Raw genomic sequence first — 12,813 nt, 5'->3', positions numbered from 1 at the left:
CCAAACCATGTTTGGTAACTTGGGACTGCATGTTTCAGGTAAACTGGGACATTGTGAAAAGGCTATTGAAATGAAGTGAAGCACCAGTGTATTGATCTCACCTGATTACAAGAGGCACCTCACATCTATGTCAACACAGAAGCACAGAGGTAGAAGTAAGGCTTTTTGATGATTTATGAAAAGATTCAAATTGATGCTAATCCCCCAAATTGTCTGTTTGTAATAATAAAAGTTATGAAAAGATAAAAAGATATGAATGTGTTTCAATGCCCAGGTGAATAGGCTGGATGTATGCACCGTTTCAAAGGAAATCAATGATTTGTTGGTGACGCTGGTGAACTGATGCGTTCCCAGAGTGTGAGGGGTTCCTGAATAATAAAAAGCAAAAGTAATATATGAAGGCTTTAAGACTAGCCTGATGTTTTGCCAGCAGAGAGAACACACACAGGTGGGCATTAGGAGTCGAGGAAGGGGTCCGCGGCTGGAGAGCCAGGGGTTGGGTGAGTGGAGCGAGGTGACTGAGCTCACACACACACAGGGGAAAGTTTGTGGACCCGCAGGATGGGGCTGGCGGTGCCGAGCGTTAGGGAGCAGGCTGGAGATGTCGTCGAGGGAGCTGGAGAACGCCAAACAGCCACAGGGACGGGGAGACGGGGACCAGGAAGCGCACAGGCAGAACTCGTGGTCGGGGACAGAAGGCTGAGGTGTTTACCGGGGCAGAGACGAGGCAGGGTCGAAAACAGGAAGTCATTCTGGAGATAATCGCTGGAAAGTCAAGCATGACACTGAGAACAATCTGGCAAAGAGCGAGTGAACCGGGGATGTAGATATATTGGCCTGATTAGAGATGGAGGGTAGCTGGGGGCAACAGGTGAGGTCAGTGAGGCTGAGTAGGAGGCGTGGCAGAGTGGAGAGTGAGACATAAGCATAGCAGGCTGTGACATATATATGGCTGTCACTTTATTTTTTCACCATTACATCGCTGGTAAGGCTGCTGTGGTAACTGTGGTAACTGTGAACACCAGTGCAGCCACTGGTTCCATTTGGATTAAAGACACAGAACAGGGAGAGAGATTAAATAAACAAAGTAGCTGCTTCAATTAAAGTGGGATCAGTGAAGCCATGTCAGTCAGGATTGTCCTCCGTCACTGAGGATTCACTATGATGGCTGATTTATTGTCTGTTTGATCTTCTCTCAACACTGTCTCTCACCTGTTCCTATACCTTTACTTACATCTTCTGAAAATCAGCTCTTTCCTAACTTCTCACTTTGCTGCAATAATGCACATTTGTACAACATAACCTGGTGACATCACTGTTCTGATGTGTTTACAAACGAAACGTTAAAGGTAGCTCATCATCACTCTGGGTCGGGGTTAACCCCATCTCTCACCTCTTTTCACTCTGGAACATAACATGGAACATGTCCATCATCTCCACAACATGTCATTTGTCTTTCAGCGTTTGTGCCCATTCCACTGAATTGAGACTGTGCTGCTTCTTTCCAAATCACAGCCACTGTTCTTCCCTCCTGCTTGGCCATTCAGCAACAGAAGCCAGGCCTCTGTGTGTAGCCCAAGGCAGAGATCTGCGTTTATTTCATAGGCCCTCTATTACAACCAGAAACTGTTCTTTATGGACCCAAAAGCAGAACATACACTCAACGTTGCAAGCTGAACTGAAGTTATTGTAAAGAGTGACTGTGGCAGGGCAGGTGAAGGCTGGATGAGGAGGAGGTGGAAGGGTGAGGTGGCAGAGGGGCAGGCAGGTGGTGAGTCGGTCAGGAGAGGGTTGGTGAGGAGTATGATCTTGGCCCACAGGGAGATGAAGGTTAGTAAGGAGCAAAAACTACAATTCACCAGAATTCAACACAGTAGACATGGGGGAAGGAGAGAAAACAGAGGGAACACAGGTGCCATGACCCCCTCTCCATGAAGAGCTGACAGCTGCTAGACGGCCTCACCTCAGGACTTATCACACTCTTGGCAGAGAATGTTGAATTAATAGCTAATGATATATATAAAAAAGCCTGAATCTGGCAGCAAACAAGCTGCAAACTCAACAGCATTCTCACGTTAATGGTCTCACTTCCTTTCTCTTCCCCTCACTCTGCTGAAGCAGCAGGTTAATGGATTATGAATCCCCACTGATTAGAACATAAAAATAGATGGCCCATTGTAACAGCATGTACTGTATAACTGTGGAGTCAGGGTAGAGCGGTCCATGTGGTTCTGAACTGGCCATTAATTCTAATCACAGATGGTCGCGTGTCGCTTCCGTTCAGATATAATGGAGTTGCTTTTTTTATGAGAGAAAATACGTACAGGACAGAGACAAAACCCAAATTCACAAAGATACTGAATGTTAAGTCAAGTCTTTAGTTCCTGCAAATTTTCAATTAAACATTTGGCACTCACATTAATTGATTCAAATGGTTTTTCGTTTAAGGAACAGGTGTTGGGAATTGTACGCAAAGTTCACTGAAACTTTATTTCCAGACAAGAATGTCAATAAGTCAAATTCAGACTAAAATCTTCCGACTGGATTTTGCATGTCGTTTGTTTGTGTAGACCAGAGCCTTAGTCCTGGTTCTGGTGGCTGCATGTTGACTGAGATAAGCTAGGTTGCCTGCTGTGGCTGTAACATTCCTGAGGGTGGCGGCAGAGGGCCATTTCAAACTAGGTAGATATTAATGCTATATCTATTTATTAACCTATTTTTATTCTTGTTATTCACATTATTTTTTTTAACGTTGTCTTCCATAATGCCAATAATGCCTGGTGGCGTTTATTGACGACTGGTGTCGCTGTTCGTTTATTAAAAGCTTGGCGCCACCATGCGTCCTTTGCTGCATCCAAAACAAAAAAAATACACATGGCAAAAAGACAGAGACAGACAGAGTTCAGGTAACAAGAAACACATCTATGAACACAAAAAAAATAGGGTAACACATAAACTGATGTTAGATAGATAAAACATGCATAATGCAGAAAGAGTAGAGAGCGGCTCTAAAATAAAGGTCTGTTGGTTCACATGTTCAGTCTGGGTCATTGGATAATCTGTCATTCATTTGTAATTTAAAAACAACAATAGAAAAAAAGAAAATTTCTGGTTTGTTTTAAAACCAAAATGGAAAAAACGTTTCTGGTGTCAGACTCAAAAATCAATATACCAATCAAAATGGTCTGTTTTTGTTTTTTGGTAATTCCTTTTGTCATTATTTTGTTAGAAACCAAAAACCAAATTAACATGGTTTTATTTAATTTTTATTTCTAAACTAAGAACAAAAAACAAAATCAAGTCATCTATAGTTTTTTTGTTTCCAAACAAAAGCCAAAAAAGCAACAGGACATAAAAGTGTAACATTAAACAAGCACAAAATGATTCAGTTTCAGTTTTGGAAAAAAAAAACAACCTAGAAGTAGTAGAACTAGTTTCTTTGGTTTTTTAATTATAAATGAATGACAGATTATCTGATGATATCCAGACCCGACTCCATCCCTGTTTCATCTTCCACCAAGATTTTTCATTGAAGGAGGAGCACTGTCCTCCTCTGTAATTTAACCAACTGTTCCAGGCCGTATTTACCCATCAGGAAATGACAGGACGTGGACGTGTCTATACAAACTGTGTGAGGTGAATCTGAGTCGAACCTGGTTCTTCTCAGAGTCAGTATATCATTATCTCCCACGTTCACTGCCTGAGAATCATCACATGTTTAAAGGAACCCAGTGACAGCTGTCTGCACCCGTGGGCACACTGCAAACAGAGACTGCTGAAACACTGGCCACTTACAAACAAGCAACATCACATGTGATCAGCCGTCACGGGGTTCTTGCTCTACTCATGGCTTTGACTTTTTTCTGCCATCCCATTGGACCGACTCCTGTTTCACACAGAAGTAAAATTTCAAACCGAAAAGCAGAACAGCGCACAGAAAAATATATATAATATATAAGTGCAGCTGTGAGTGGGGTGGTGCTGAAGAATCACTGATCTGCACATGTGATGGTAACATCACTATTCTGTAGGTTTGGGATTGTTTATGTCTATTTTCTCTTTTTTAGCAAAATGAATAATGTAAAATGTAACTGAGGTGTGACTTCCACTTAAATCATTAGTTAAATTCTTCTTGAATACATGTGTTGTAGCTCTCACCATCTGGTTGACAGTGTTTTCATTCTTGCTGTTTTACTCCACATTCCACACAAATAGCTGCTGCTGTGAGGGATTTTCTCTCTGAGCCTTCTCAGACCCTTCCTGCCCCCGGCAGGGCAGCCAAATGCTTTTCACCTTTAACATTGATGAGCTCCGGAGGCCCTGTAAGGCAAGTTTTTTTGTTTTGTTTTTTTTTGCCAGGATCAGTTTTTTTTTCATCTGTGAAAACAACCCCCCAACAGGCAAGTGATTTTTTTTTTCTCGGAAGAAAGAAAGAAAAAAAAGAAGAGAAGGAAAGATGAATGCTTTTAGTTTGAGTTGGACCGGGGGAGGGGTGCACTTCACCATCTTGTGGCCGAAATCAGTATTACAAAGTCAAACACTTTGTTTCACCATATTTAAATTTTGTGAAAATTTTTCAGTCCTTGTAAACAGAGAAGAAGAACAAACTTTGTCTTTGAGGCTGTTCAGCTCCTCAACTCTCAACCATCCCTGTCCCCCCCCCCCCCCCCCCCCCCCCCCCCCCAACCATCCTCCCCCCACACTCACACACTCAGACTCAGGTCATGCACTGATCGCCTTTGTTGTGTATTTATGTGTTTTTTAATGTCTAATCTATGTGCCCTTTAATTGCCCCCGGGGGACAAATAAAGTTTATTGAATTCAATTGAATTGAACAATCAGCAGGGAAGACGTGGAGAACTGACTTTGAAACTGTGGGTGCACTCTTCACTAAGATGAAGTTCACACTTTAAATCTTCATGAAAATTAACATTTACATTTAGAAAATGTATCTTTCTTCATCCTCACCATCACGGTTATAAAACACGCAGCCTGCCAGATCCAGCTGTGTGTTCCCACCCTGCATGAATGCTGCAGAGTCTGGGCCACTTCTGCAGACACGTCTCCGGGGATTCATGAGCTGGGGGGCGGAGGGGTGACGGTGAGGAGGGTAATGAATGTTTGTGTTGGGCAGTTTGTGGAGACACATGAAAAACTCCGAGAGGTGCCTGTGTGTCCTTGGCTTGGTCGGCCTCCTCGCTCAGAGTGGGTAGTGTGGAGGCTGTCAAACTGTGAAGGGATTGAAGTCTTTGTGAGTCTCTGCCTCTCTTTTGTTCCTCTCTCTCCTGCCTTTAAACACTTGTCCTGACAAGAGTATTTAGCTGGAGGGGGGAGCATATCAAATCTGCTCAGAGATTCTTCTTCATCCCACACAGACAGAACAAAGGAGAGAAAACACTCTTTATCTCACCTCTCTCTGTTGTTTGTCACCAGCAGCGGTTGTTCTCTCATCCAGTGACACACACACACACACACACACACACGCATGAATGCACTTAATTAGCAAAACACTTATACTCTTATTCTCACACCCTCCCTCACTGAGAAACCAAAACCGATATTACATTTGTGAAAATGTATGAGAAGGCATGTTTTATATTGCACCCATGTAAATTAAATAGGTGGGGGGGGTGTGCATTTTGTCTGTGTGACCCGAGTGTCCCGGTTTTTCACACATCCACGGTGGCAGCCATGAACAGAGCAGATCCAACAGGGTCCATTAGGGCTCAGGCTCTAACGAATGAGGATGTAACTGTAATGTGGAACTAAATGAAGCTCTGTGTAAGTTTATGTTTATCTTTACGCCTCTGTCGTTCACTAATCTCTCTCCCTCTCCCACCCCACTTCTTGTGATCAGCCGACTTCAGGTGTTTACGATAACCAATCAGATTTTGCCACAATCTCAACCAGCCAATCACATTGTGGCTACCAAACTTTAAAATCTGTTCTCCTGTCTCCTGCTGTGCGTCTCGCTGCGACCTCCTCCTCTCCATCCCCCTCCAGTCTTCAGATCCAGCACCAGGTCCAGCTCATCAGAGTCCTGTCCTCATCACATCCAGATCTCCAGCAAACTCTTCTTCCCATCATATATTATACCATCATATTCTTATACTTCGCGCAGCCTCACCCCCTTTTCACATAAGATGACATCATGATGGGGTTTAATCACCACACACTCGCACATCTCGTTTTGCACATGGCAATAAAAATGCATTGGTTGACTCAGAATTAAGTCTCTCCAGATTGAAATTGTTTGATTGAGAGGCCTTCCCAGTGGGGTGCTACACAAACTGGCTCAAGGTGAAAACTAGAATCACCTCCTTGTGGTTGTCTCCACTCAGACTGGTTTCAGGTTACATCCCTGTTTATCCAGTCATATAAAATATGAACCATTTGTGTGAAATTTATGTGTGAAGTCTTAAGTAATGGCTAAAAAGGGTTTTGTGAGGTCACACTGACTTTGACCTTTGACCTTTGGCCACCAAAATCCAATCATTTTATCCTTGAGTCCAAGTGAATGTTTGTGCCAAATTTAAAGATGTAACAGGGCGTTACAGAGATATCACGTCCACGAGAATGAGACGGAGTGACAGTCAACCCAAAAACAATACGGCTCTGTCTGTCGCCGGCGCAGAGGCATAACACAACATCAGAGAGATAGAGAGCGAGCAAGAGGGAGAGAGATAGATGTGAAAATTGATCGACAGACCAGAGGTGACATGTTTTTTTTTTTTACAGTGCAGCTTCTGGTTGTGCAACCTGGTCCAGAGGAAAACCAGACACTTGGTGTGTTCAGTTGAATAAACTGGAGAAACTGGAGTCTGATTCCAGTCATTTCTCCTCCTGCAGTCCTCAAACACACACTGTGAAATGAGAGGTCAGCTCACTCTGAGATGAGTCTGTGCTACTCTTGCTGAAACACCAGCACACAGAGGGAAACATTCATCACCCTTATCATCACACCTGTTAGCAGGACACAATGTATCACAAATAATTACAGCACAGCATTTTGCCTCATTTGGTTTCCTTCCAAATCATACAATTTTTTCACCACTGTCTGGAAAACTGCAGAGCACTCTATTTTCAAATGAGCTTTATCAATTATTTATTATCACTGTGTCGGTACCTGGAACCTCCACTGTGTCTTTATACAGAGGTCTTTTACTCTGGCCTTAAATTCCCTCCTCTTTATCTCAGAGCCTTTATCCACCTGAGCGGCAGACTGTTGCACTTCTGTTACACCTCTGGCACTGCTGTCACAATGTGCAGCACAGATCGTGTATGTGCTTGCCCCTCACTTTGTCATATAACCTGACTTCCAAATGCATAACTAAGATAAAAGGAACATAACTGAGGTTCCCATGGTCACAGGAAGACCTGGAAACCCTTTCCATCTCCAAAACCCAGCTGACAGAAAAAACAAAAATATTTTGCAAGAAACGATTGGTAAATTAGTGGCATGAGGTGAATTTGAGAAATTGAGCTCGGAGTCCTAACTCAGCTGACATCAGTCAGTCATTCCTTATAAAGGATTTATGAATGGTTTATAACTACATTATTAATTAGCTTGTCAACATTTTATAAATAATTTATAAGCTGTTATAACACATTAGATAAAAATGGCGCCAGTGACCTGTTGCTTGCCAAATAGTGAGCCCACATGTATCTGTACTGTTGAGCCTCATGTTTACTGAGCTGTCTTTGTTTTCTCCATCATCCAGCGTTTGTAGCTGCTGCTTCATCACATCTTAATGGTCAGAATGTGTCATGTGGCAGATCAAATTATGGCAGATCACATGATCATATCAAATGAGCAGATTCCTCCTCTGAGGCCGTGGCTGTGTTGTTGACCTTGACATGCTCTCAGCAGTCGGCCTCACTCTAATCACAGCTGTTGATCAGATTGTTCTGCACAATGGAGATGAACATGGAAATGCTTGTTGCTGCAGGCGTTAGTAAGATTAATGAGTAGTAAGCATTAACTTGATCTTGTCAAATAGTGAGCCTACATCAACCTCTGAAAACTGTGTTATAACTTGTGTTAAAACTAATGTTCATTCATGATTTATAAAGTGTTGCCAACCAAATTAGTAACTTCAATTTATAAAGCCTTTATAAGGGTAGTCTTATTGTAAAAAAAGGTTAATTGCCTGTTTTATATGTTATCATGTTTATTTCACTGGTTCCCTACGATCAGGCAGTAAAATCAACTAAAAATATTACTACTATTGTATGTTGTGAAAAAGAGTGATGTAACAGAGTGGCTCTATTTCTCTGTGGCTGGGTCATTAATTGCTCCACAGCAGGTTTGATAACTAACTGAACCAGGAAAAGCCAAGTCTAAAAAAAGGATTTGTAGACCTGGCTTCCTCCTCTGAGTCATCTGCTTCTGTTATTTTCCCAGCACTGACTTCAGCTCTGATTGTGGTTGTGATTCCATTATCAGACAGCTTACTTCCATCTTGGAGAAACATACTGTTTCCAATGTGTAAAAGTTCTAGATTTAACAGACAAGATAATATTGCCCCTGCAGGAAGGAGCAACGAATCATTCATGCTGGAACATGACATCCAGAGACAGAGATATGAAGTGCTGAAGGCTAAATGCTACATGCTGTGTTAAGGTTCTTATCTCTGCTCTCATCCCTTTGTTTGGTCCAGGGGCAGGATTAAACCTGCCATATAGCCCCAGGGCAAAAATGAGCTGTGGGCCCCTATTGGGCCCCCATTCATCCAACTTCTCTCCTGTTGCCTTAGACTACAAGTCATTGCAGCAATACTGTGGCCCCTGTGTGTCAGTTAGGATGTAGTAATTTGATAAAACATGATTATGAATATGCACCATGCAAATACAACATCAGCTGAGATAACAATGGAAATCTACAGTTTATATTACAATGAGTTTTAGTTTCGTAATACCAGTACCTGGTTATGATTACATTGAACTCACAGAAGTAACTGTGATCTCACAGTGTGGTGACATCACTGTGACAGGTCCAACAGGTGGAGACTCATGCTGTCAGGTGATCTGTTTAACTAAACTTATGTGGAAGAGAAAACAAAGGTAAACAAATGTAATCACCATGTTTCAACTTTGAACTACTGGACTTGCTGTCATTGTGCAAACAGAGTTTTCCTCTACAACATGAACCACAAATAATCACGTGTTGTACAGGAAAACTCTGTTTGCACAATGACAGCAAGTCCAGTAGTTCAAAGTTATCAAATCTTCCGTTTCTTATGAAGCTGTGGACAAATTTAGTCTGGGTTATGAATAGGAAACACTGTGGATGATTAACCAAGTAGTGGTAGTTGTGCGACACACGTCACAATGAAGCTCCGACCTTCTCTGGCTGTAAAGTAATGTTCCACCTGACTTATCCAAACATTGGAAGCTTATTTTCAACTCACTCTGCTTGTACGTAAAAGGCACATTGTACACCCACTTATGTAGGCACCATTGATTGTAAATACAGATGGACATGTTTTGGCAGTGTCCGCCGAGTGTCCGCAGACTCCGTCCCTAACTCCCAGCTAATCCAAAAATAAAGAAAGAGGTGGGGCCTGTGTCGAGCCGAGAGTTTGGTGATTCCTGATTTGTGGCAAGGATACACTCACCCACCTGTCACTGACAAAGGCCACGCCCTCAATTCTACATAACTTTAAGCCTTAATAAAATGTAAACAGGTGAGTTATATAAACAGCTGTCATGAAGGAGGAAATTAGCTCTAGAGAACAAAACAGTTTTTGTACCAGGCTGTAAACATGTTTATTTCTGCTGTAAAGTTGGACATTTTAACATGGGAGTCTATGGGGACTGACTCACTGTTGGAACTCACTGCAGAACTGCAGGTTTTGGTTCTTCAGTGTTGCCTTTATGTTTCAGCCTCGGAGGTTGATGCTTGTTAGGCACATATTACTCTCTTGTCTTGGTTTTTGTTGGTCAATTATTTTCTGCTGCCTCAAGATAGCAATGGGCCAATGGTGCTCCTGACCACACGTGAGTTCTGCAGCCTCCTGGAGGCCTCTGCCAGAGATGGAGATGGCCCTGAGCTCCTTAACCTCTCAGAAGTAAGAGTTCTGGTCCAAGCAGCTCCTCCACCAGTGCGCTTACCTGTACCAGGTTCCCAAACCAAGAGAAAGAAATCAGTGTGCCCTCCGTCCAGACAGCGGTGGCTGTCCACCTGAGACCTGCCTCTGTGGGTGCAATCAAAGCTCAATGCTTCAATGGACATTTCAATCACAGGCTTCATGAAGGACATGATTTAGTCACTAAGTCTGTTTCTGTTGCCGTTTTATTGTATCTTGCTTTTATTCAAGCACCAACTTTTCCACCTAAATCAAAAGTAAATATTTTCATTTGCTATACTTCAACAGTTCTTCCAAATTTCTGGTGTTATAACCAACCGAGTAGATATTCTTCTGAGTCATTTATAGATAGATGGATGGATGGATAAAATAATAAACTCTATTTATACAGCACTTTTCTTAACAATGTTAAAAGGTGCTTTACAAGAGAAATAAAAACCAGACAAGTAAAATGAGAATACGAACATTAGCAAAGAGGGAGTAAAAACAATAAAATGACTAAGCTCAAGCAAACAGGAATAATCAGTACAAGTAACAACCTTTGTCAAACATTTCCAAAAACTTTCACAAAAAGAAAACTTTGAGAGGATTTAAAAGAAGCTTAAGACTTGTGTGAGTGTGTGAGTCTGAGGGCTCCATCAGCAGGTCTCAGTGATGAAAAAAGGTAAAGTAAGGCTGTTAAAGGTCTTAAAGGTGAGCAATACATTTTTAAAATCAATACGTAATCTAACAGGGGGGCAGAATACAGATGCATATAAAGAGGTGTGATGTGCTCATGTTTATCCCTGTAATAAGTCTAGCAGCAGCTGCAGATGGTGGAGGGAGCATTAAAATTGTCGATAGAATCTATATTGTGAGCTGGACAGGTGGACTGGAGCCAGCTGTGCAGACTAAGGACTCTGTTAAAATGCTCTGCTCCATGGGCCAGAGTCAGGATAGGACCAGAATTAAACAGACTTTCCACAAAGGTTGTTCAATCTTTTTTGGTGAGCTCAGACTGCTGACGAGCAGCTCTGTTTGTCCCCACATGAACTCGTCTGGTAGAGGAGGGAAGTAAGTTTATCCAGATTAATAGGGAGTGATGACGACTGAGGATCTCTACGGCAGGAGGGTGCACAATCTGCTTCCGTACCGTGCACTGAAGTCACCAACTGAGGGTGGGTTGTCTGAGCAGGTGAGTGATGTGACGAGGGAACAACCGCAGACGTGGAGGAAGGACTCCCTAAGGAAGACATGTAGATCATCTGTGCACAGCATCTTGCATCTTACCATGAGACGAGGTCATGATGAGGACTGTTTATTTGGCCTCAAAGTCACCGGTGAAGTGGAAGCCACAGTGTCGTAGACGCCATTTTCGGACAGGGTTCAGGACGAAGGAGTGCTGGGGCGTGTCAACTGGATGGACCAAAACCGTCATCTCCCCGCCGAGTCACTCCTGCGACCATGGGCCGCCACTTGAGCCCAGGACAGCTGATGGTTAGATGTCGAGCAGGAGGAAAGCTGTGGGTTGGCGGCACAGTCACAGTGTAGTTTCATAGCTAAAGATGGTAGTAATCGTCGTAGCAGCAGTAGTAGCATTAGCAGCAGATACATTCGCCTGACAGCCAACTTAAACTACTTATAACCTGAAAACTGTAGATGGCTGAAATCTGAAATCTGGCTGGGGGAAACTGTGGTGGGTGTTTTTAGCTATTTTCTGACATTTTCTGATCAAATGATAATCAGCAGACTATTTGATAATGAAGGTAATTACTACATGTAGCCCAAAGTAATAAAAATAAAAAAGTAAAAAAAAAAAAAAAAAAAAACTATGAATGAATCTGTCTAACTCCAGTTAAGCTTCAAAATACCTTTAACAAAGACACGAGTTGATACTTTTGTAAATGTTCATGACTGCTTCCAGTATTTTGTCGTTTACATCTGCTGTCAGCAGTTTGTGTCAGAATGCATAGAGTCCATCAATGTTATTTCTATTGTATCCATTTTACAGCAGGCTTCCTTTTTCCTCTTCCTCTTTCTAAAGACGACAACCATCACAGGCGCAGGAGAGAAAAAAGTGTAATTGTGTGATTGTGGTTGAAGTGATCATCTAAAGGAGAAGTCTGGAGTAACGTAAACAGTTTGAGGAAAATGCTTTATGTATTTGTGACTAATGTTTAATGGATAAAGCTAATGTATAGTAAGTAATCATTTTTAGCAAACACTTTGTTGGAAACTACTTTCAGTGGCGGATTAATCCATCTTTGGTGATGTAGTGAGTATTCAGGGCAGCAGGACAGTGTGTGTGGGGTTGAATCACAATAAACTACATTGTGTGTGTTCGTGGTAATAAAGGTACACATCATCCAGTGCAGCACTGTGGCTGTGCTGTGGTTTGTAAACTCCCCTTGTGAAACCCCTGTCAAACCGTGTGGAGTGATGCATTCTGGCACAAACTGCTGACAGCAGATGCAAACAGTAAATCCCTGGAGTCACAAGTATCAACTCCTGTGTCTATGTTAAAGGTATTTTGAAGTTCAACTGGAGGTAGTTAATCAATCTGCTGATTGTCATTTGGTCATTAAATGTCAGAAAATAGTGAAAAACATGTCATGTCCAGTCATGTCCCCAGATAACTTCTTTTGAATAGTGATGATCTATCTTGCAGGATTGTGTGACATTAGTGAGTTGCACATGTCGCTGTCTGTGTTGGTCTGTCAGAGGTTCTGTCACAACTTGACATGTT

The sequence above is a fragment of the Seriola aureovittata genome, chromosome 8, assembly GCF_021018895.1.
Source record: "Seriola aureovittata isolate HTS-2021-v1 ecotype China chromosome 8, ASM2101889v1, whole genome shotgun sequence".
NCBI lineage: Eukaryota > Metazoa > Chordata > Actinopteri > Carangiformes > Carangidae > Seriola > Seriola aureovittata.
The sequence above is the reverse complement of the archived record's forward strand: the minus strand, read 5'-3'. Positions refer to the sequence as shown.